This window comes from Bombus terrestris, chromosome 3 (genome assembly GCF_910591885.1).
Source record: "Bombus terrestris chromosome 3, iyBomTerr1.2, whole genome shotgun sequence".
Lineage (NCBI taxonomy): Eukaryota > Metazoa > Arthropoda > Insecta > Hymenoptera > Apidae > Bombus > Bombus terrestris.
Window position 1 is genome coordinate 3,069,500 of NC_063271.1, and position 24,291 is coordinate 3,093,790.

General features: G+C 41.1%; 1 protein-coding gene across 3 annotated transcripts in view; it reads right to left on the bottom strand.

Annotated features, from left to right (window-relative positions):
• The window catches only part of LOC100648160 (protein-tyrosine sulfotransferase), a 183,535-nt gene that overhangs the window by 56,444 nt on the left and 102,800 nt on the right, over positions 1-24,291 (bottom strand). Inside the window, exon 3 of one of the 3 annotated variants that reach the window (XM_003394206.4) lies at positions 4,744-4,751. The exons of 1 other annotated variant lie outside the window; for it this stretch is intronic. The gene's annotated coding sequence lies outside the window, so the exon portion shown is untranslated. One more of the 3 variants, XM_048404639.1, reaches the window with a different exon arrangement.

A 24,291-nucleotide genomic window follows, 5' to 3' on the forward strand; every position in this document is an offset into this window, starting at 1 on the left:
AAGTGTCTGGGTCTTCGTCTGGTAAACCGTATCCCCAAATGGAATTCTTTGTCGGCAGGAAAAGAATGTATCAAATTGCGCGAAGGCGCCGCTTCTTATCGGCTCGTTGCTCCCCGCGAATCTTTTTAGCGCATCATCTATCCATCCGGGGAATTACCGGCGTGAAATAGTTTCTCATTGGAAGAAGATAAAACTGTGAACGCAGCTGAGATAAAAATACAGGGAAACAGAGGTGATCCATCTTAGTCCAGCACATAGTGTACCTCGCGTTCTCCTTCGCGTATTCTCTTTGAACCTCTAAACTATTCCGTCCAAGTACCTTCTGCTGTGTCGGCTTATGGCTATGGAAATAAGTTCTCGTCCTCCCTCTTAGTCCTTCCTTTTACCAGTCTGTCCACATACGAATTCCTGTTCGAAGGTTTTTCTTTGTATCCTCGTATGATTCGAGGAGACTCTAGACAGGTCATCTATCGGTTTCTTTTTTCGAATCGCTGTTCTGCGATGCTTTATCGGTACGTTTGTCACGGTGTATGTAAATACGTCGGAGAATTCCTTTTCAGATGTTTCGCCGTGGTCTGGTCTAGTTTACCGATGCGATCTTTTCTCTTTCATCTGCTTGCAGCAGAGGAATCGAGACGAAGAAAAGGTTTTTCTGAATTGTTCCGTAAAGTTAAAGTGCATCATCAGCGATGTAGTAGTCGTGGAACTTTCCATAATTTGCCAAGCGAATAGTTCTATATCTGGACCAGCCATACACGCGCTAATCGACCGTCGAATACCGTGGAAATTCACCGAGAATTAAGGTAAAATCCGTTTAAATTCTCCGCGCTATCGACCCTAAGCCACGTTATCAAAAGCCTCGGAAGGGACGGGGTGGCCCGTTAACTCTTCGCGACGCAGGATTACTTATTCCAGCGTGAAATTGAACCACGATTTCGTGGCTAGCCTATGAATCTAGCTGGCGATAAAAATTTTATGGAACGACCGACCTGTGCCGATAGACATCGATGCGAGTCTTACGAATATTTTCCGATATTTCAGGAAGTAATCAAGTAGCGAAAAAGAAACGCGTTCATGGTCGTTTTTAAGGATATGATATATACACACGATCTGTCTGGAAAATAAGGAAATTTATATTAATTATGTCTTTTTAAACGATGTGAATGATACGTATTAACTCTACTGTCTTTTTGAGGTTTGAACCAGAATATCGCAACTGCTGTGCAAACTGCTGTTACAAAACGAAATATATTTATATAATATAAACGAAATATATTTCCGAAATATATTTAAAAATATATTGCAGAAATATATTTCCAGAAATGTAGTTGTCTTTTCACTATCGACGATTCTTGGCTACTTCGAACAAAATCAAGGACCAATGATCTTTCATCAATGAATACTTTGTCAATTTTACTGCTCCTTGGAAAAGTCGGACACGCGCAAGAACATCCTGCGCTTGAAGAAATTAAATTGCAACTTTAACTATGAAAAATTGAGAGTATTAAATGTTCGATGAAGTTTAACGTAAACTTTTCGCGCAGGAGCTTCGAGTTCGCGCGAGACGCATGCAAATTTGAAATGGCGTTTCGTATGAATTTTTCACGCATCGCGTCTCGGAAAGGCCGGCAAATTTCCTCGTTATTTGCGAATTAACTTGGTAACCTCTGTCCGATGAGCCGAAAGGATATTATCAGGGGGAGGTTCGTTAAAGCGATTTAAGCACAAAAGCGAGTGATAAATAAAACGAGGCCGCGCACGTGGAAAATTCCGGATTACGGCGCGTTATAATGAAACTGGTAAGCAACAATGGCGTCGGCCGTGCTTTTCCAACGATTACGTTGACCGGTGAAACGCGTTATCATTATCGATATCGCGATTCGGCGAGAAGCAATCTCGCGTCGATTGCAGGTGCGCGCGTCAAACGGAAGAGAGAATGTAACAATAAACAAATTGTCGCTGATAAAATCGTTGTTCGGCTCTTGCCGCTATTCGCTCCATAGTTTGCTATTTTAATCTTTTCGCTCTGAAATCGAAGCCAATTTCGTTTATCGTGGGAAGAGGAGTAGCGCGTTCAAACGTAAACCCAAATACGAAAGAATCACGACAACTACCGGATATTAAAGCGATACAAATGTGGCGGCGCACTTAATGTCCCCGAATTTGCGCGCGAACGACGCGTCCATCGAAGAATCGCTTGGAATTACGTGAAACTACGAAATCGAGAGATTGCGTCGATCGAACTCGCGTTTTTAACGGTATTCGCGATTTTATTTATTCGTATAGAGTAGCATTTTTATTTACCTTTTCGATGGTAACGTTTTTATCGTGTCCTTTTCTTCCTTTAAATTCTGTTTGAACGAACAAGTTCTTTTTTAACTTGGAAACACGTTGACACGACGTACGCGGCTAGGAAAGGTCACGTAAAAAATTGCGAAGCAGTCGGCAATTTCGTTTAACTTCTCTGATTACCACTGCTTTGTAGAGAATTTATGGTGGTACCTTTTTGTTTGTTACGTATCCATATTTCGAGAGTCGATGATTACATCGTTATACGCGTTGATGGTTACACCATCTTTATCGTAATAATTCGCGATTCTTCGAGTAACAGCAGAAATACGCTACAATATTGTCGGTGCTGCCCTTCATTTACGACGTAGCATTAAAAGGGACACTAAGAGAGCTGAGGAATATTCCTCGCTAAAGCATTAACCGTACGATGAAACCTTTTACACGCTCGCTGGCCGCGCAATTACTAAATTATTCTGCCGCTTTCTTTCTCCGCTGTTTCATTGTACTCGTGGCTCATTATCTTCTTATACGTGCGATAAACGTGCGCGTCGAGATTACACGGAAGGAAGAACCTGTAGCCCAGGTCTGTCTGTGGCCAGGATCGAACTGAATTTTTCATTTCCTTCCATCTCTGTTTGTAATTAGAGATTCCCTCGTCTCTTGGCCATTATCGTTCGCTTTAATTCTTTGAAATCGTCTTTCGAGTCGTTTCCTTTCTTCCAGAATGTGTAACATTACGTAAAGAATTTGAATCACTTTCTTATTGCGGCAAACTCTTGAATTTGTAATCTTGCGAATGTAGGTATTATAGAGAAAGAGAGAGAGAGAGAGAGAGAGTAGATTCTTTGCCGCTTAAATCTGTAAAAAATGGGACGTAGACGCTCTCAATCTCCGAAATAATCTCTTTACAATCGTACGAAGACGCCTATCTATCCAGTTCTGAATTAAAATTCTGCGAACGTCAGCTGAAAAGTAATCAGACAAAAAATGGCACCTTTTCGAGAAGAAATACTTCACGGTATCGATCATGGCGGAAAGTAGACCATCTCCTTTCGGGCGTCTCGCATTAAGACTACCAAAAAGTAAAACTAAGAAACTTCAAAGATAGAGATGCGGCGACTCGAGAGACCTGCAGCTTCACTCTCTTGCGGAATCTTGCGCAGGAATTTCAATTAGTCCCTTTCGAAATTCAGCGTTACCTCGATAGTTCTTCAGGAAGGATGAACCTCCGTGACCTCGGCGGTAATCCGGAAACTAGGCCGAAGGCGCAACCATTGACGAACCCGTTTAACCCCTTTTTGCGCGCAATTCTCTCTTGCACCTACTCTCCCCGTTTGTGGCCACCGATTGACCACTCGTCTCTCGCGCGGAATAAATCACCAACGATGAATATTAATAATGTCGCCAGTGGATCCGCGAATGATAACGTGGATTTACGAAGTAGGACGAAAGGAGGAACACAACTTCGATGGATGTCTCGTAATCTTATACGGAATAATGGAGAGAAAAAGCAGCGACCTATTTTTTCAAATACAGCTTCGATTCTTATTTAAGATGATAATAGAGTGTATACTGTATAGAAAGTTTTCCTCTCGTTACAGGCGTTTTTTAAAATACAACGTTACCCTGAGAAGAATTTTCGTGCAACGGTAAAGCATAAATGAAATATGTATGTTTTAGGTGTTCTCCTTTCTGTGAATTTCCCCTCGTATACTCGAATTCGAGATGCTCTGCCCCCGAAACGGTATTTTTTTAGCGTTCGTATTAAACGCAGAACGTACAGGAAATTGCAATTTGTTTGAGATTTTAGTAGTGTATTATTATTAAAAAAGTTGCGCGGTTCGGTATTCATAAGTGGTGGGTTATTCGAAAATGGCCGCGTGGAAATTTTGTTCGAGAGATCTAGCGCGGGCAATTATGACGCGAAATGACTCAACAAGTGCTCCGGGGATTTTCCCTCTTCAGGAAATAATTCTCGCTCGTTCCTATAATTTCTGCGGTATTATTTAATTACAGAACCGAGCGTAAAATAAAATCGTGATATTTTTCCCCATAGAATATGAAAAAACATATATGTGTAGAATAGACGGAAGTTTTATAAAATTGTTATAGAAGCGTAAATTCTCTCCATGTCTTACTGTACATCTTCGCTTTGGAGAAATAAAGTTGTTAAAGGAACCACTCCGCTGCAATTTATGTTACTTTAATTCGGGTAAAGCATTTTTTAATCGGATTAAGAAAAATGGGGGAATAAGTTGGCGCGCGGTGAACTCGGCCTGGTCCGCTCGGTCAGACGCGTAAAATGGGAATTTATGTTTCTCCAGAAGTGTTTTACCATTTTTATAGCCCCTCGAGAAGCACCTGGGCCAATTTAACGAATGCCGAGGAAGATTGAATAACAAATCTGGAGCTTCACGCGCTCGTTCGGTGAAAAGCAAATCGTTCGCGTACCTCGTGATCTGAAACAGAAAACAGCGTTCTCGTGTTATTCTTGTGACTATTGAGCGCTATTAATCGTCATTAAGAGCTAAAAATCTGGCGACAATCGTAATTAGATTTGGATATTATATTTCTCGTGTCATTTTTAAGACCATAGTTTCATATAAAGTATCAACTAAGAAATATTAATATATATATGTAGTATCGGAGGGAAAACCCTGGAAAAGACCCCGATGTACCCCAGATAAATAGAGAAAGGTAAAAGAAGTTTTGATAGTGCAGAGTCGAGAAGTGTTGTAGGACGACTTGTTAATTGCAAGCTGTGAGTTGAATTGTGAATCATCCATTTAAGTTGTATAAGTTGTATCACATCACTGTATTTAGTTCGTGTTAATTAATCATTGTTTCCTGTTTTATAATAAATACCTTACTTACTTAGAGAGAGAGAGAGAGAGAGAGATCAAACACCAGAGAAAAGGTGTATGATTTTATCTACTCTCTGTCTCTCTGTCTGTCTGTCTGTCTCTCTCTCTCTCTCTATATATATATATATAGATTAAATTAAATAAAATTTGGGTGCAGATGTAGGCGTAGTAATACAATAGCGTTAAAATTCATAGGATACATTTGTAATTATCGGTGGGATATATGTGTTCGATGAAACAGAAACACAATTATAATTTTGACACAATTGACGCATCGTTGTTCGTTGGACGCGTGTCATCATCAATATTCATTATCCTCGACGCGAGCAACGTTTCAACGCATTACAAAATCGAAAATAACGTAATCAATCAACTTTATCCTTCATCTGTCTACGTCAGTTGTCTTCTTTCCTTCGGCGACAAACTTCTCTCTCCTTCATACTACCTCTTATCACGCTATTGTTGCTCACAATCGACCAAATGTTACTTTACTCGACCAAATGTGATATTTACAAAATCGATTTGATTTGATATATACAAAATTCGTATCCGCGACTCGAAGTTATCGAGCAAATTGATCAATTCTCGCGTACATAAATCGAGACGGCTATATTTCGTTCATTTGGAACCTAACACGCACGTTTCTGAGAGAAGTAACAAGCTGATTCGCGAGCCTCGATTTCGAATGCATCCCCGGCTGTCTTTCCTCGTTACTCTGAGATCCGTCTGATTCTGATTCGAGTAATTACGCGCTGCTCCGTTTCCCGTTCTTCCACAAATGGAATTTTAGCCTCGATCGACTAATGTTGCGCGCTCAGCGTATCTCGAATCGACACTGCAGACAAATCGAGATATACGCCGTTGCGAATATTCGCGGTTCTCTCGTATTTCCTAGATGAATGCGTTGCTTTCAACGCGTTCCTCGACCTTTCTTTACAAATCTCTACGAAAAGCATTCGTCCTACTTTTCCTTGCTCCGCCGTATATTATTTCTATCTTCTTGTTTTAGATATTACGTTACTGATTCTTCTTGCGAACGTATCAGAAAATAAATGGATAATTACTTAGAAAGCCGAGGAAGATATTCCCGACGTTTCAAATACTCGAAATCTTAATTTATGATTTTTAATCGGTCAATTACACAAAGCCAATATCGTCGCGCGAACAGCAACGAGATTGAACAAAGAAACTTGAAATTTCTCGAACGAATCGAACGAATTGTCATAGGTTTTTCTACCATCCTTAGATATAATTTCCCGTGAGGGTCGAAATCGTTTTGGTCAAGCATCTACGAGAATGCAGAACCAACAGTAGAGAAATTTAGTAGATCATCCGACGTCTAGTCGTACATCCATGGGAGGGAAGATTTTTCTCAGGGGAAAAATAGAAATTCGTCCAGCGACGAGCAGCGAATCGTAAAGAGCGCAAAACAGTGGCAGGATACAGCTTGGACTGGAGTTATGACAGATTGCTGCTTCGTACGGAATAAATTAGACTGACAAAGGGGACGATTACGGTCTTCCTGAAAAGGAGAAGCTGCTCGAAGCTCTTTGCCGAACTTTTTAAACTTTCGTCGTTACGTTTCTCAATCGCTCTTTCATTTGAGAAAGATCTCGCGTTAAATTCTAGTTGCGCTTCGTACAGCGAACAAGAATCAGACTTCCTGTTCCTTCTACTTTGGCAAGAGCCGATGTGTGTGAATAATTGTATCTCACGAACATAACACGCGTTACGGGAAACGTTTTGAACTCGTCGTATCTTGTTATAATATAATACTTCGCAATGTCTTATATATTAGGTTGTCCGAAAAGTTTCTTTCGTTTTAAGAGGAAATAATATTTGTTTTATATTATTTTGTCGAACTACGTACGATCCATTTTGTTCTGTTGAGATAAACACCGCGACATTTCACAGACTTGGTTTCACATTTGTATAAAGGTGCACTGTTGTAAAAAAACACGTTTGCGAAAGAAAGACACTTTCCGGACAACCCGATAACACACGCAATATATAGGTCAAAAGTTTTCTATAATAAAAGCTGAAATATTTTCGCGGCCAATCGCGTATTTCTAAATTACTCTTCGGGAACACCGAGTATATAACACGTCTTCGGCTATCGAGAGAGGAGAAAAATTTTCCTTCCTTTGTGATCGTGCTATAAGTTTCGCCGACTAAGATCACGCGGGTTCTTTTGTGTTAAGACGGAACAGACGCTTTTCTTCCTGGTCTCTGATCCATAAAGGTCTTTGGTCGCATAAAGTTGCCGATTTAATTACTTCTCAGTCTAGAAAAGGATTTGCATGCGAGCAGGTATCATTAACGTTGCCTCGCCTTATACTATATAAGAGTGGCTTTCCTAAAAGCTATTTGCGCGCGACTGTGCATGGTGTACGGTTATAGCGAGTCAGAATATTCCGTACAGACCGTGCGATGCTGAAAAGCGCGCGATAACGCCCATGGTACGTGCATACACGAATAAAATGCACGCGATGATGCTGTCCCGAGCGAAATTTCGGCAGACCACGCTATTTTCCTCGATCTTTCGTTTCTTCGAATTTCAGCTAACGAACGTAGGAAGATCGTTTCGGTACGATAACGCGTCCGTAAGGGACACGTACACGGTTTCCGCGCGCGTTTACTATCACATTCGCGTGCTCGATAAATGCTGTATATCGACACGTTTCGAGATTTGCCGAGCGTGCTTCGAATTCGCTGGCACAGTTTCTAAACTAAGCTGAGTACTGCTAAAGTTAGATCTATCTCGATCGAGTACTATGGAAGGATGAGCGACATTAACGTTGGTAATATCAGAGTGGGTATAATGGATTCGTAATTTTTTGGAGAAATTTTAGAAATTACATTTTTGCAAGACGTATCGTTCCAGGTTGACGAGTGATTTTTCATTCCTTCGAGACAAGCTCTATACTTCGAGTACGACGAGCAACATTCGTTGCACGGGCAAAATTTATTCGTTTCGTTGATCCTGAGCGAAACTTTTTAGCAAAATAAACTCTTGTGACTTACGTTTCAAAATGAACTCTTATTTCTCTCGATATGATGCGATTACAATCCCTGCATCATAGGAATATCGATAAAAGATTTATGATACAAGATTTCGATGGATTTGTACAAAAGGCCTTTCGACGATAATTAGAGCACGAAAGCTTCAAAAGCTTCGCAGTTCGTGCTTCTGTCGTGTCGTCGCACGCGAATAATAATGCCATTCGATGATGCGATCTGCAGCACACGTTTAAAGTAGAATGTACTTCGTCGGCGGCGAAAGCGACAAGCTTCGCGTCTGTCGCCTTATTTCACTGACACGTGCTCGGGGGAAATCGTGTTCAGCGTCGCTATGATTCGAGCACAAGGGATTGCGGTCTCTCGTATCATTGTCTCTGAACGTTTCATCTGCTTGTTGGTGCAAGCTGTCGACGAGACCAACAGAAACACAGACGTCTAAGACGATGTTCTTTCACGATGGAAGTTTTAACGAGTCGCGATTACTTTCGTTCCACGGTGACATAACTTTTACTTTATTTATCCGGGGATCATGTTACATTTTTCACTTTTTCTGAGCGAGCAATTTTTAAATTCAGTACGACGTCGATCGATTCCACGTTACCAAAATCGTTTTCCTATTTAGTTTTCACACGCACCCCGTAATATTACAAATATCGTTTATCGTAATATGAACACATTGTTGAGCGGCAATTTTACTGAGAATTTATCTTATGTCACCGGTTATTTCGTAATTGAATGTGGAAGTAAAACAATATAAATAAACTTTAATAAATTTTATTTATTACTCAACTTTTAATATTTTTATTTCGTATGATAAACGGTGTAACAATCACCTACGTGTAATGGCACACAACAATTTTTATAAATATATCTAGTTTCGCTGCGTTTTCCTTTTGAAGAGCATACTTTATGCACTATGCTGACCAACAATTGCACTATATTGCACTATATTATTTATTAGTTATTTATTCTAAAATGAATCAAACAGGTGTTGGTTAAGGAGGAAACGATGGTTATTTAACGTGAATTAAATACAATAACGTACTATAATTAAGACAACTAAATAGTTAATTTGCAATTCTCGTCACCACGGTTCCAACGCTCTCTCTCACGCGGACCACACTCTCTCGACAACGCGATTCGCACTCTCTGACTTCTCAACTAACACTCGCTGTTAATTCGTCTTTCTCCTTCAGCATCCCTTTGTCTTTTCTCTTAGCTCTACCACGCAAGTGTCCCGCAACCGCTCGAGGCCAGGGTCACGCAGGTCCTTTCCGCGCAACTCTTCGATCGAAGGACCGTCGATGCATCGATGGACCTGTCGGCACTTAGGCTTTCTCGCGACATTGTTTATGGTTCGCCCAATATCTCTTAGGCCTCTCTTGCACGATACTACAGCAATGCACTGAGAAAACGACGCTGATGTGATTGGGCTGATGTGATGTGCGAATGTGATTGGGAAAACAACGAACTGATTGCGAAAAAAGCGCATCACGAGTTTACTCGTGGCTGGTCGGCAACGTTTGGCCATGAAAACACGAGTTAACTCGTGACCGGTCAACAATGTGTTAAGAGACCAAAGATTTGGGCTTCAACAACTTCTTTCAGCTTTCAATTACATTCTACTAAAATAGATATTTCTTTTCGGTCATAAAGCGTCATTCTGTCCTATATTCTCCAAAGGGAATTTTTAGTAAATTTGATAGTATTATGTCATGATGGGAGAAGTAAGTTACGTGATTGATTACATCGGAGAGAAAAGGGCGAAGATAGGATCTCCGTATAAAAAGACAAGGTGAGGTACAAGCACGTTATAACTTAACGCAGATTAACGCATAGATGACCGTTAACTGGTTGATTACAAGATATATCGACGCTAAGTGTAGCAGTTGCACGTAACATAGTGGCCACTCGATCAATCGATTACCGATAATTGGTTGGCGGAGTACTATCTCGAATATGATTTCGGATCTCCGTAATATATTTGATGGAGCGAACTTCTTGGTGAACCTTAACGTTCAGTTTTTGTCGCGAGATTGCGAGTTATTAGCTGATATGCAGTTTCACGAATGATATCGATGATATATTTGGGAAAGAAGAGGTGCCGAAGTGATTCGTATGTTTTTTCTGTGGTGAACATTTATCGCGACGGAAAATACAGTTGCGACTTAATTAATTATGAAACTAACCGAACGATACTTTCACGAGTTAAAAATCCGTAACTAATTCATTGAAATTTTTAAAGCGTTAATTCGCACCATTGCGATTTCCATCCTCGTGAATTTTTAATTTAACTAACGTGCGTCGTGCACGAGAGAATTCGTGTTTTATCAGCCAATTGCGGAAAATGTTACGTGAAATTAAAAAGCTGGTATTGGTTTCGAGATAAAGAAAGAAACTAGGACAATCGTGACTTTAAAATATCGATTACTAGTTATTATCCTCGGAGATCTTATTTCGAGATTGCTCTCGAACGAAACAGCCAACAGTATAGGAATTGCTTTCAATTCCTTGAGACACAAAAAATATTCCAAGACTTGAGATAAAAGCTTCGGATATTGTACTAAATACCTTCTATTTAGTAAAACCGGAAGGAGAATGCGCATTGAAGTCTGATATCAAAGAAATCGTGGAATGTAGCGAAGAGAAAATGGTATTCCACGTGTTCGTTCGCATCGATCGAATTTGTATCTTTATCCATGAAACGGACTTAATAATCTGTCTGCTAATCCTTAAAAAATTGCTTGGAAAATGGAGAGCGTAGCTGACGGTTTCCTTTATCAGCGCCAAGCAGCGATGTAACTGGCTGTTGCGAAACGTTTTTAAGAATAAAAGATCTGGTCTACGCGGGATCTCTATGCGCCGCTTATATCGGTCGAAAATTGAAACGCTGGTAAATTTCGAACGATATTAATATGCGTCCTCGGTGGTGTTTTTACGTCCTTGTCTACCTTGTCGAGCTGAAGCTTACAGATTACACCGAGTCAGCGTGTTTCAACATTTGCATCGTAAAACGCTCTGCGTTGTCCGGATATTAATGGATCTGCAACGAGCTGATACCGATATGCTCCTGGGCTGCTTTATATTCTCCCTCTCTTCCTCTCTTCTTCCCTCTGTGCATAGGAAACTAGATATTTAATTTTAACGCGAGTAACGCAATCGCTGTGACCAGCTACACATGTAAACACATTTGCATTGGAAAAATTAAGGATAATAATATTATAAATATTCTCTCGGATTTAATCCGATCTGAAACGAACATTGATTTCAGAAGATCATATTGCGTTTTGGTTGTAAAACCACCACCAACATCGATCACATTATTTTAACTTTTTCACTGTCCTATACGCGTGTACACGTTCTTCGCTTTCGCTAGGATCATTTCCAATTGTTACGACCGTTCGCGGAGAGACGCGACCGCGGGGAAAACGCGTCAGCGGGAGGCGTAAATTCTCGCTACGATTCTGATAATCGACGCCGCGAATTAGTCGTTCCCTTGTTTCCATTAATATAACAGAGGTAGTTCAAATGAGTTTAACACTGAATTAACAGGGTTAATATAAAACTTGTATATTTAACAATATTTAAAATTATATAATGAACACGTCACAAATTATTTAACGATGATACAATTGCTTTGTTACAGTAATTCCACCCGACTTTATGATATCTCACGATGTATTCGTTAGACTGAGCGATCTGGATTTTATTCCCAATACTTTAGTCCAGACTTTTTATTATAACTGCACGTAAATAATAAAACTGAGGAATAGTTGTTTATGTTCTAATCCGAGTATGGGTGCCCGAGGTTTATGACAGTGGGCTTGGGCTCCAAGTGACATAACGGGTCACTGAACGTAGCCACGGTCACGGGAGGGACGTGTACCTAACAGAGGTATGGAATAATTATATAGCTCTCCTTAAAAACAAAGATTGACCCGAGAGGTACGCAGAGGAGTATATAAGGGCAGTTCCACTTGGACTGCGATTCAGTTCATTCAGATAAGTTCTACTTGTACGTTGAGTCACACCCGGATCGTGTATCACATCGCATTCGTCATCCCGTTGGCCGTGAATTCGTTATCGAACCTAAATACATTGTCATCGACATCTCGATCATCTGATCTGTAATAATCACATTTGTATCAGTAAATAGCATCTCTAGTACATCACAACGATGGCCAATTCACGTGAAGGTTCCCCCAACTCTGCCCCTAACTCTAATGATAACCCGACATATGTATTTCGCCGGTCATATAAGACGAGACGATCTGGACAGGAGATTAACATGGAAACAACACATCATAGACAAATCGAAGCAACTCAGGGACAAACTCAAAAAATTTTATTGGCCGTCGCTCCAACCTAAGCACGCAGAACAAAATTACGCTCTATAAGACCGTAATAAGACCTGTCTGGACCTACGGAATCCAACTATGGGGAACAGCAAGTAATTCCAACATTGAAATACTCCAACGCTTCCAATCGAAAACGCTAAGATCAATAATAAATGCATCCTGGTATGTTACCAACGAAACAATCCACCGCGACCTCAAGATACCCACAGTCAAAGATGAAATATACAAGTCCTGAAGCAGATATAACGCAAGAGTCAACAACCACTACAACCCATTAGTCACCCAACTACTTGACACGACGGACCAGATCCGCAGACTAAAAGGAAAATACCCTTTAGATTAAATCCTTAGATCCTACTAGAACCAACGATATAAACTACTATAAACCATGTCATTGTATCACGCCAAATGAAGTTACTGAAAATTCTCAACGAGAATTGATTGTAAATATTCTAACAAATAAAAAAAATATATATAAAACGATCTGTCTGCGACACTGTAGTACCACGAGCGATGGTTAGGAACACGGCCTATGGTAAACCTCGTGGCGTAACACCAATGAGAGAAAAAGAATTCGAAGATCGTTACTTTTAATCGTTTTCTCCGTTTTTCATCATTCGGACGAGCCGCAAGGATTTGCCTGCTTCGTTTGTCGTATCCTGGACGATCGTTCGTGCTATCGGAGGTTGGTAATAAAACGGTAGGGAACAGTAAAGCTGTCTGGTAGAGGATACGAGGAGTACATCTCCCGTACTAGTTTGCGAGAGCGCGTCACGTTCGAGACGTAACGGGATTCGGAAACACGTCCGTTGCATTACGAGTCTCGTGATGGGATCACGAACCAATAATGAGAACAACGGGCGTTGCTTTGGGATCCACGTGGTCTGGATCTGGCCACATTAACTAACAACGTATTTCCCTGGGGAGACGGGAGTCCGGTTGCACCAGTCGTGTCGGCTCCAGGGAAATATGGAATTGAATTGTTAATGCAGAGCAACGCCTGTGTCCGGTGTTATTGGAAAGCGATAACGTTCGAGAGCGACCGGTGGACGCGCGTTCATCGTCGTCTTTTCGTCTTCGACTGTCTCCCTCTCGATGACTTCTCCAAAGTAACAAGCCCGGGACCCTTGTTCGGCAACCGTTCCGGAGGAATCTCGTTACCGATAACGACGAGGATGGTGTGCCTTCTTCGAATCACGATGGAGGTTGTTCCGTGGCAAGAGAGGGATTTTTCTTTCTTATCGGGAAAAAATGATTGGTTTGTGATTATTGAGAGGATAGATTGGGAAAGCAATGGCCTGTAGCCGGCTGAATTCGTAGTTACAGCGAGTTTTCAAGTATCGAAAGAAAAATTCAAAAGATAGTAAAGACGATCTAATTGGAACGCGAGTTTTCGCTTGCATTTGGATCAAATTGAAGGTGGTGCTGCTTCTGACGCGATCTATTTTATTTGAAGTTTGCAAGTTTAGAGAGTAGATTGAGAGAGAGAGAGAGAGAGAGAGAGAGAGAGGGGGCAGTGATGTGGACTAATTGTAATTTGAATTCGTATTCACAGGAGGTATTTTAGACAGTGGGATGGATATTGCAAGATAATAGAGATAATCTAATTGGAACGCGAGTTTTCGTTTACACTTTAATTAAATTCAGTATGACTGTTTTATTTTTATGGACTTTCTGGCTTTTCGATTTGAATTCCTCCTACTACCTTTTTTTCACTACCAATATCGCGGGAATTGCGCTATTTTATTCTTTTTTTGTCTGCTCTTTTATTTCTTTGAATATCGTCGCATATTTCCTTTTTCAATTTCAGAGTTTCCTTGTAATTGTATTTTTATACATATTAAAGTCCACTTCAAACCATAAATTCTGCTACAAACTATAAATCCTGAAGAACTCACTTCCATATAATTACAAAATAACACCCCATTCCCAGGACAGTATAATCCTCTTAGCCGAAACTCTGCAATCTCAAACACCAGAGAGATGGTAATCTTTATTGCATGGATATGAAGATCCTAAGAGAATAAACACGACAAGTACGTTTTTGCTGATTTTCTGATTTTAATGTCGTTTCGAAGAAAAGAGATGTTTAAAGCGATTTGTCTCTGAATGGAATTACTATAGACTTTGCGGACAAAGATACGTAACTAAGTTTTGCAACCAGAAGATTACAAAATTTTCGCGATCAGACAGCCACGGCTTGACACGCTCAGCCACGCTGACAAAATCGACTATAAGATTAACATTTGTTGAGAATTGCGGATCTTAATTGTCGAAATAAAAGTACAGGAACGCTAAGGTTACCCTTGAAATTCATATTAAAATAGTTTTAGATTTATTTAATAAACGATTTCCAGGATCTTCGTCGATATACATTTGCACGCGTTTAGATTAACATTTGTTGAGAATTGCGGATCTTAATTGTCGAAATAAAAGTACAGGAACGCTAAGGTTACCCTTGAAATTCATATTAAAATAGTTTTAGATTTATTTAATAAACGATTTCCAGGATCTTCGTCGATATACATTTGCACGCGTTTAGATTAACATTTGTTGAGAATTGCGGATCTTAATTGTCGAAATAAAAGTACAGGAACGCTAAGGTTACCCTTAAAATTCATATTAAAATAGTTTTAGATTTATTTAATAAACGATTTCCAGGATCTTCGTCGATATACATTTGCACGCGTTTAGATTAACATTTGTTGAGAATTGCGGATCTTAATTGTCGAAATAAAAGTACAGGAACGCTAAGGTTACCCTTAAAATTCATATTAAAATAGTTTTAGATTTATTTAATAAACGATTTCCAGGATCTTCGTCGATATACATTTGCACGCGTCTCAGCACTCTCTTTGTCTCAGCATCTTCCATACCACACTGCCAACGGAACAGTTACATTCGTCTGTTTTTCGGGACACCGCACACACACATACTTCCGCACACTTATATTCACATACGTATGTCACTACTACGCGGCCACTCTAGTCTAGCACACAAAATTATACATATCTTAATAACATTAACCGAAACATTCACCAAAAGTACGATGATCGAGATACGGTGAACCTGAACTACCTGAACAAAGAAGCAACGTTCCTTTCGCGATTCGCCGACGAATCGATACGATAGCAAGCAACAACTATCGTACGGAATTTCAACGTAGAATCTCACGAATTATAATCCGGACCAGGCCTCCAGTTCCCATCGAGATTGGATGCTAATGTATTTGCAGCTCTTATTAGGAGGCACGCTGGCTTTGCACCGGTACGATTCAATTAGTGCGAGTTTACTATCGCGCGGCAGATCGCGTCGCGACGCTTGAGACTAGAAAGAGACGGTGGCTGGGCACGCCTACGGTTACGGGAACGGGACGGATGGATTTCCAAGGATATGTTTGCGTGAATGTACATACTACGGTTTCCGTTAATTAGCTTCGTGACTCGACGTCTTCCCCTCGGGATACATGCTACAGCATCCAACATTTTGTGCCCGAAATATCGTTACAGTCGCGAATACCATGGTCCCCACATCGTTTTTCTCATCTCTAATTTACCTTTTATCAGGATCCTTTGTCCATTCGCTCGCCACCACTGAAAGCAAGTAACTTAGATAGTAGGAGGAGGATATTTTATTCTTTGTATCATGTCGTGGTTTCATGAACACGTAAATGGAACTTGTAACTGTGAGAGAACGTGGGAAACACGAGTATGTGTGTATGTGTGTATGTGGTCACTGCTGGTTTAAGAGCCTTTTATACAGTAAAATTAATATGGTCGACGGAATTACACAAACTATAAATTACTACTAGTAATGAATTTTTTTGCACGGTAAAAAAAAACACTTCTACAAGTTTTGCGTTGCCTTTGGATTGCACGCGAGGATAGTCGCGATCAATTATTCGAAAAGTATCGATCAGTCTCTGTTTCTTAATTATCGATTAATTAACAACCATTTATGTGGAGATTTTTCGATCGTGATATGATTCTTCTTTCGTAGTAGCTTGCCACGTGTTCTCATATAGTACTCTTTGCAACTCTTCTGAACATTTGTAATTTTCCATAACTCTTTGCAACCCTTCGTAACACGTTGTCGTAACCGAGAAAAGCTTTACAAACTTGGACGATAATTCTCTGAAAATCTGCCCTCATTTCTTCCATTCCATCTGTTCTTCTCCACTTTTTCCCAACTTTTTCATCCCCGGCTTCCCTACAGATAACAAATCCTATCCAATTACCAATCGATCAATTCGTGCTTTCAACAAGCCCGATTTTCCCTACTCTTTGACTAGTAGGCAGCTATAGGAGAGCTTCAAAGAGCATCGATTAATTGCAGCTGGCCATCAGAGGCCGTTATGCTCTCCCATAATCCGCGGTGCATTGTGTTTCCACGTTATCGCGAATTCGATCACGCCATCACTCGAGACCTCTTCTGTCACCATAGTTTTATAAACGCGTCGCTTTTCGCCGGTTTGTTAATTCACATACATGGCAGTTTCGTCGCGTTCTTCGATGCGTGACTTTTCCAACGATCACGGTCGTCCGGTGTTTCACCCCTGTACTAGCCTCGATCGCGGAATTTAATCACGATCTCGATGGTCGAAATCACTGTTCCACGCGAGACGTGCTCTGCGTGCGAAGCCTCGTGTTTTCCAACGCGATTATTCCCAGTGAATTGAATGGTATCGGTAACGTTTCTCGATGGTAATCGACCGTGTCGTTTCGCGGATGCCACAGAAAGCGGAAGTTGGTTCGCATCACGTCGTTAAAAGAAAGTTATTTACCCTGTGAATGATATTATTTTTTCTTCTTTCGATTTCTATTCATGCTGAATTTCGTTATTCGTCGATGAAATCTAAAACAAAGGTGAAAATATGTATAAAAATTGCGAGATATTTCCTGCGATAGGCGACAAGAAAAGAATATACGATAAGAAATTGGGAGAATGTCGCGAGGAATTTCATCGGATCGTTACAAGCCGATATATCGGGAAACAATTATGCGTTAATTATAGAGGAAATTGTTTTACGCGTTCCTTGGCGAAAGAAAGACTGGCATGTGTTTTTCAGACAAAGACTCGCTTGGGGATAACGCGATTACCAGGTCACCTGTTTCTCTTTTCTACCTAATTGAAATAAACTTGCGCCTGAAATTGCGAATCGACGCGAGGCGACGCGGAGAAATTGTACATTTGCATTTAATTCGAATACTCGTTTTCTTTCGATTAATCTTCTTCCGAGTTGAGCCAGTTAATTTATAAGAAATGACTTGATCTCCCAATAAAAGTGCTGATCCACGGTTCAGCTAACACCTTTCAGATTTAGCTTTGCAGTTGCTTTAGGAAAGTAATTAATTAAAATTTTTAGATATTAATTATAATTGGATTTCAACGAAGCTTTAGGCTTATTCGTCCGCAGTTTCAAAATCTCATCCGCGTTTACGTAATTTCACATATAACTATGTAACGAAAGATGATTCTAACGATTTATATAACGCGATTCATAAATGAAATTTCAATTGACAAACCTGCCATGGTCAGTTACGTAATATTACATATTATAACGTTGGAATTTCTTTATATAAAACGACACAGACGTTAAAATCTTCAACGACGAGAAAAGAAACTCTGCCGAAAGAGAAGAAAATAATTCAAAGTTGTGCAAAAGTATCGAGTGAAAAGAGTTCGTACGATAAATGAACTAGAAAACAATATATCGTTCTTTGTACGCGAATCCTGTTCAACTAGTAATCCCGAAACAACGAAAGAAACTCTTCTAATCCGACCCAAGCAACGTGTTGTTTCCTTCGAGGGATCTGCATCGGCGAACAAATCCGGATGACACGGTAATAGCAAACTCGATCCCCGTGGATACGTCTTTTTGTTGGCTTGGTTAGGAAAGAGAAAAGGGAAAAGTGGAAGCGAGTGGAAGTCTGGCGAATTCGGTGCGGATTCCAGTCATCTCCTAATCCAACCAAGAATCTCTAATTTGGTCGGGTGCCTCTGGCTGGCCAGGCGTTGTTCGAGGAGTACAAGCCTTGAATCTTCAAACCATTTTTCCGTTTCGTACGACGCTTTTAGTCTCATCTCTGTACCCTTGATGCGTTTCCTTTCCTACAATCAGGATTATTTTCGACGGTGTAGAGGCGTACGTGTGACGATTCCAAGACGAAAACATAGTACGACCGTCGAGTTTCGTATTTCGAGGAGTGTGCTCTCTGCTGGTGCCGCTAATACGATGAGAACGTTAACGAAGAACCGGTGGTTGTTATTCGTTTCATCTTCTGATCTTCTATGTTGCCTTACACTGTCAGTGGTAGCAACGAGGAGAATGAAAAGATCGATAAATAGAAAGACACGTATCGTACGCTATTCTCTATCGAGTTATTCGTTTAAAAAAATACATTGTAACCGTAGAAGAGTGTAAGAGTCCCAGGGCGTTCTCAACAAAGATATCTTCTGCATTCATTTCGTCTCATACTTTCGGGGGAAGATTCTTTGTTGAAGATAATGTTCTACGTAGTAGGTATCTCTCTGTTCTTTATGGTCCTCGAAATAACGAAGCTGGCTGCAATTTATCACTCCTTATCGGGATGATACTTATGCAAAGTACGGGGTCGGGGAAGATTTAAGAAAAAGGAACTGTGCGTAGGGCCGTGGAGATAGCCGGGAAGAAACAGCGCTTTAGAACGTTTTCCCGAACTGTGCGTAGAAATAGTTGGTAAGGAGCGGTGCTTTCCACTTCTTTCTCTCTTCTAGAATAATGGTTTTCCAGAGTTTCTTGAAATGGCAAAGATTCGAGAAACTTGGACAGATGATATACATCTTCGCCTATTTCTCGCCGAATGTTAAACGTGGCTTGAAAACAGGACAACTTGTTATCGTAGATTTCTCGATTTCTCGTAAAAAATGTTCTCGATAATTTTACGGTAGCTACGTTATCGTTACTATCGATCGTAGAGCAAGATCAATGAAATTAACGAGATGTGCCGCTCTCTATTTAATAATAAAAAATTCTTGTCGTTAGTAGCATTTCGTTAGGTTAACAGGTTTCGTTAGGCTATAAATCGAGGATAAAAAAACGATGGACGATGGTGATCTATGGAATCGAGTGGTCGGTCGAGGCCGAATCGAGGGCGGGACACGAATTCCTCTGTGGTCCTTGACGAACAAAGAATTATTGACACTCGTTCCTCCGTCGGTGACGATCGATGTGCGGGCTGACGTGTGTCAGACTCGAAAGAAAGATGGTCGTTGTCTATCGATTTTTTTTCCCTCGCTATGGAAACGACCGACAGCCGAGTTTGGAATCAAAGCGTTCGCGCCTCCTACGATGAATGGAGTAATCGATTTAGAGAGCTGTTCGACCTATTTTCCAGTCCAAACGAACTGGAACGACATTCTGTAAATCGAGACGCGCTAAACTGAACTGAGACGTCAAAGCCTGTAAATCAATTGTTTCTTTTGGTATTCATCGTTCGAGTGATACGTGGAAGAGGAAGAATACAATACGAAATTTATTATAGTTTGATCTAATTAACTGCCACATAAACGCAACGATAAATGCGCTAGTGGGCAAATACTTTTTGTCGCCACTGTATATTACGCGACTCTTTTTACGGTTGAAGTGTTTTTCCCGAGACTAATAAACAGGTAAACAAATAAAACGAATAAACGAGCGATCGACGAATGAGCGAACCAGCAAACGGCTGAACGAGAACACAAACAAACAACTGAATAAATAAACTGTCGAAAGAGAATCTTTAAAAAATGAACAAAAATAGAGTAAAAAGTCAGACTCTTTAACTCGAAACCGACACGTACTGTGCCAAGTAACGTGAGAAAGGTAGTCGATATTCTACTCAGCCGGATTTCTTCGGAATCGTCGCGATGGTCGGCCCTCGCGATAGCCAATAATCCAGCACCTTTGAGATTCCATTCTCTACGCGAACGGATCCTTTTCCCAGCTTCTCGAGGCGAACCGAATGCCAATAATCCTTTCGTTTCAGGACATCGCGATTGCGTTTACGAAAGCAGCGTTGCACCTGGAACACGAACGCTGCGGTGTCGATTTCCGGACCTATGGGAATAAAATACGTCTTGCGCGGGACAACGATCGCGTCTCGCTTCCGACTCCCGGCAAATCCGAATGGAATATGCAAACGCTTGGCAAATGGACGGAAAGAAAGAGCATCGGGTGGGGGCAGATTCTCGCGAACAATGGAATTTTTCTTCGCTGCTGATGGAACAGACTGAACGGATTCCGTCGGATTTTAAGATCGTAGCGTGCGATGGGATGCTTTGTCGCGGCGTAGATTTCCATCTCTCGCTGCTCCACCAAGACTCGCGATGCGTTTTCAACAGAGTTTTCTGTATCATTCGGTTCTCGTTTAAGAAAATACGATCGGATCGCTGTGACTTTGAATAGGTTTTCGGCTCACTGAAATTTTATCCGTGAAAATGTGGTTGAAATTCATGAGAAGGATCGTTCTTTATTTTTGATCGTTTAACCTGCTAATGTCTCGTGGAAAAATAGATCACGAAGCGTTTAAGTTAAATAAAAAATACCTGGTGACTACTCTTCCCCAGAATCTGCTTTCTCCCTCTTTTTGTTCAGAGCAAGTAAATACACGACACGAAAACAACCACCTGATCTTCCGATCTGGCAACACGAGCTTCTTGTTTCGATGCTTTGCGGAAACATGCAAATTTCAACAGGAAAATGGGTAAGCTTCTGTTCGAGTCGGTGTAGCCACGCTATTTTACGCACACGTCCCCGCACAGTTTCTCTTCTCTCTCTCTCTCTTTCTCTGCTCCGTCTTATTCGTTTCCTTCTCGCTAGCGAAACAAACGATCCAATAAAACCGCGACTGCAACCCTCTCCGTCTCTCAGGATTTTCACTCGCGATTCTGGACAGATAGTCGCTATTATTCCATCACCGTCGACGAACCGTTTTCCACGCGATATCCTTATTGATGGCGACTTTTATATTCCGTTTTCCATCCGTGCTACCTTCGCTCTATTCATCCTTGCCGCCAGTGAAAGATAGCGTGTTTGTTCATGAATTTTCCGCGCTCTTACAGCTCTGCGAGGAATATTCAGTTTCAGTTTCTTCTCTTTCACGCTATTCGCGCGATATAATATCGACTACGGTTCATCGAAAAAGAGATTTATGGATTATAGTAAATCGTATAGAAATATCGAAGGTGGAAATCTAAATTCGTGTATTACGTTTATAACGAGAGATAATGTTTTGTAGGGATGTTGAATCGCAGACACGTTTTCTCATTGTCTCCTTGTCTCCTCGTTCTAAACTCTTTCGAATTTCGCCTATCCGAATTCTTCAACGACTCTGTCGATCCTTCGACTCTTGCGTTCTTAACTCCTTAAACTGCAACTACGGGCATAGCCCGTAGTACGATGATCGGACCAAACGTAAATATTACGGGCACAGGCCGTAGTACGTGCTACACAAGTCGTGCGAGTGGCTCGAAGGCTGCGCGAGCTTCTTTACGTTTTCGGCCCAAAATTCTCGAACGTAAATCGTAGGTTAAGGGGTTAAAATCCTTTCCTGTTCGCAAACTGATAATTCAACGGAAAAATTTTCTATAACGAAGCAATTACGAAGATTCAGGTCTGTTATCCGTATAAATTTTCGCTCTAATTTTCACACTTTTCTCGCGATATATCGTTAAGAGAAGAGCAGAGTAATCTCCTCGATCGATGGACGAGGCGCAAAAAGAAAACAACAACAACCACTGAGATACAATCAATTTCCCGTCCATCGAAATCCCGTTCGCTTTCCAGCAGAGTAACTCCACCGATGTGAAGAAGAATCGAGTGACAACAACGTGAGAATAATTCCAATATCCCAGAAGCTACCCGAGTTTCTCGAGTTCGAGTCTCGCGTCTAACGATCCCACCAGTCGACTCAGTTCCTTCCAGTCGTCTCGGTTCAAAAATCTGCTCGTACACAGGACGAAAGACGTGAAACAAGCTCGTGAGTGGAGAACCTATTGACTTCCATCAAACGTTCCCCCGTCTTCTCTCTTCTTTTCCTTATTTTTCCCTCTTTGCTTCGGCTTCATGAAATTTACGTATGCGGCGGTGCTTCTGGCGGAAACAGGGCAGGTCTAGCGGAAAACTGAAACTCCAGGGAACGGGAAGGTTAATCTTATTTCGAGGCAAGGAGCTGCTGTTCGAGTACGACCTTTAAGGACATCCTCCACCGTGCTTGATACGAGCGTAACGCGGAACGTTCGATTTACGCCGTCAACCATACGCTTTCGAGATCGAGGACAGCCTATACAGTTGCTCGCGAAAATGAAAACCTTTTACGAATATACTATGCTTGTTATACGAAGTTTGTTATTTGAAGTTTCGCTGGCACTGTAACGGGACACGACCATCGTGATTATATTGGGAAAATTTGAAACCGATGTGAAAATCCACAGTACAAAATATATACGCACACAACGCGTGTAATACGTTATACGAATTCGTAAAATATTTCTACAAATGTTCGAACACATTTGTGAGCGTTGTATATTTACTGTATTCAGGATATTTAACATTAACAAACACTTTTATTTTCATTTATCCGTTAGATAGTCGGCTCTGCGAACTGTATGGCAATCTACCGCAGCCTATGATCCTCGTCACCGTATCGCGAAATCTTATTCTGAATAAAAGATGATAAGCTCGGTAGCGGTTGCTTGATAAGCCCTCGCGGGCTGACCTCGAGAACCCTCGTCGCCTTGAATTTATTCATACGCGTCCTCTTCTTGCACTCCATGCTCGTCTCGAATGCGACGATACATCCGAAAGATCAGCGTGCAACGTCGCCGATATCGTGCGGCAAAGGGAAAGGAGTGTGACAAGTTTTTCCAAGTCTCTCGACCATCGTCGGTGATTAATATCGCGCAAAGTTCCACGGGATATACGGAACGACGACGAGGATCCGCCAAGTTGGCCAACTTCTTTCGAGTGTTATAGATCATCGTGGTTAGCTGTGGATCGTGTGCTCCCAGGATAAGAGCGAATGTGATAAGTACACAGTGATTAAACGGAAGAAAAGATTCGAACAAATATTTGGGACAAACGTCTGGGAAAAATTGTTTGAGATCGTACTTCTGAATATTAAACAGGCTCTTTTGCTACGAGCAGGGGGCAGGAAAGGAGATCCGAATGCTGGGATTTCTGATGGAAATACACAGGAAGGCATGAAATTTTCATGGGAGAAAGTCGGAGTTACGGGTGACTCGTATCGTCGTCATCCGCTCGTGTCTGATAATGCAGTGACTCGTGCTACTTGATTACCTGAAAAATCTCGTATCTCTGTCTCCTTCGTTTCTGTGAGAAAATTGTCGAAATCCTCGAAAAGCAAGTAGTAATTCTATGATCGTGACGTACGTTGACCGATGTCTGACCATACAGCGACTCGTACTATCGATTTCCTTTACGAACTTCGTGCGTCTGGACTTTTCATCTCTGCGAGAAGATCGTCAAAGCCCTCGTAATCTAAGTATTAATCCTCGTCTAGTCTGTATCTTCGTTTCGTTTATTTGTACGAGAAAATTTGCCATGATTATTCTCTTAAATTTGATATTAAATATATCGTCTGGACGTAACATAGAATTCGTGAAACGCGTTAAATTACTTCTTGAATAGAGGAGAACTTATCGGAGGATCTTCTTACAGAAACCGTGCATCGCATTTTTTAATTACACGGGAAATTTTCTTGGGAAGTTGTTCGGCT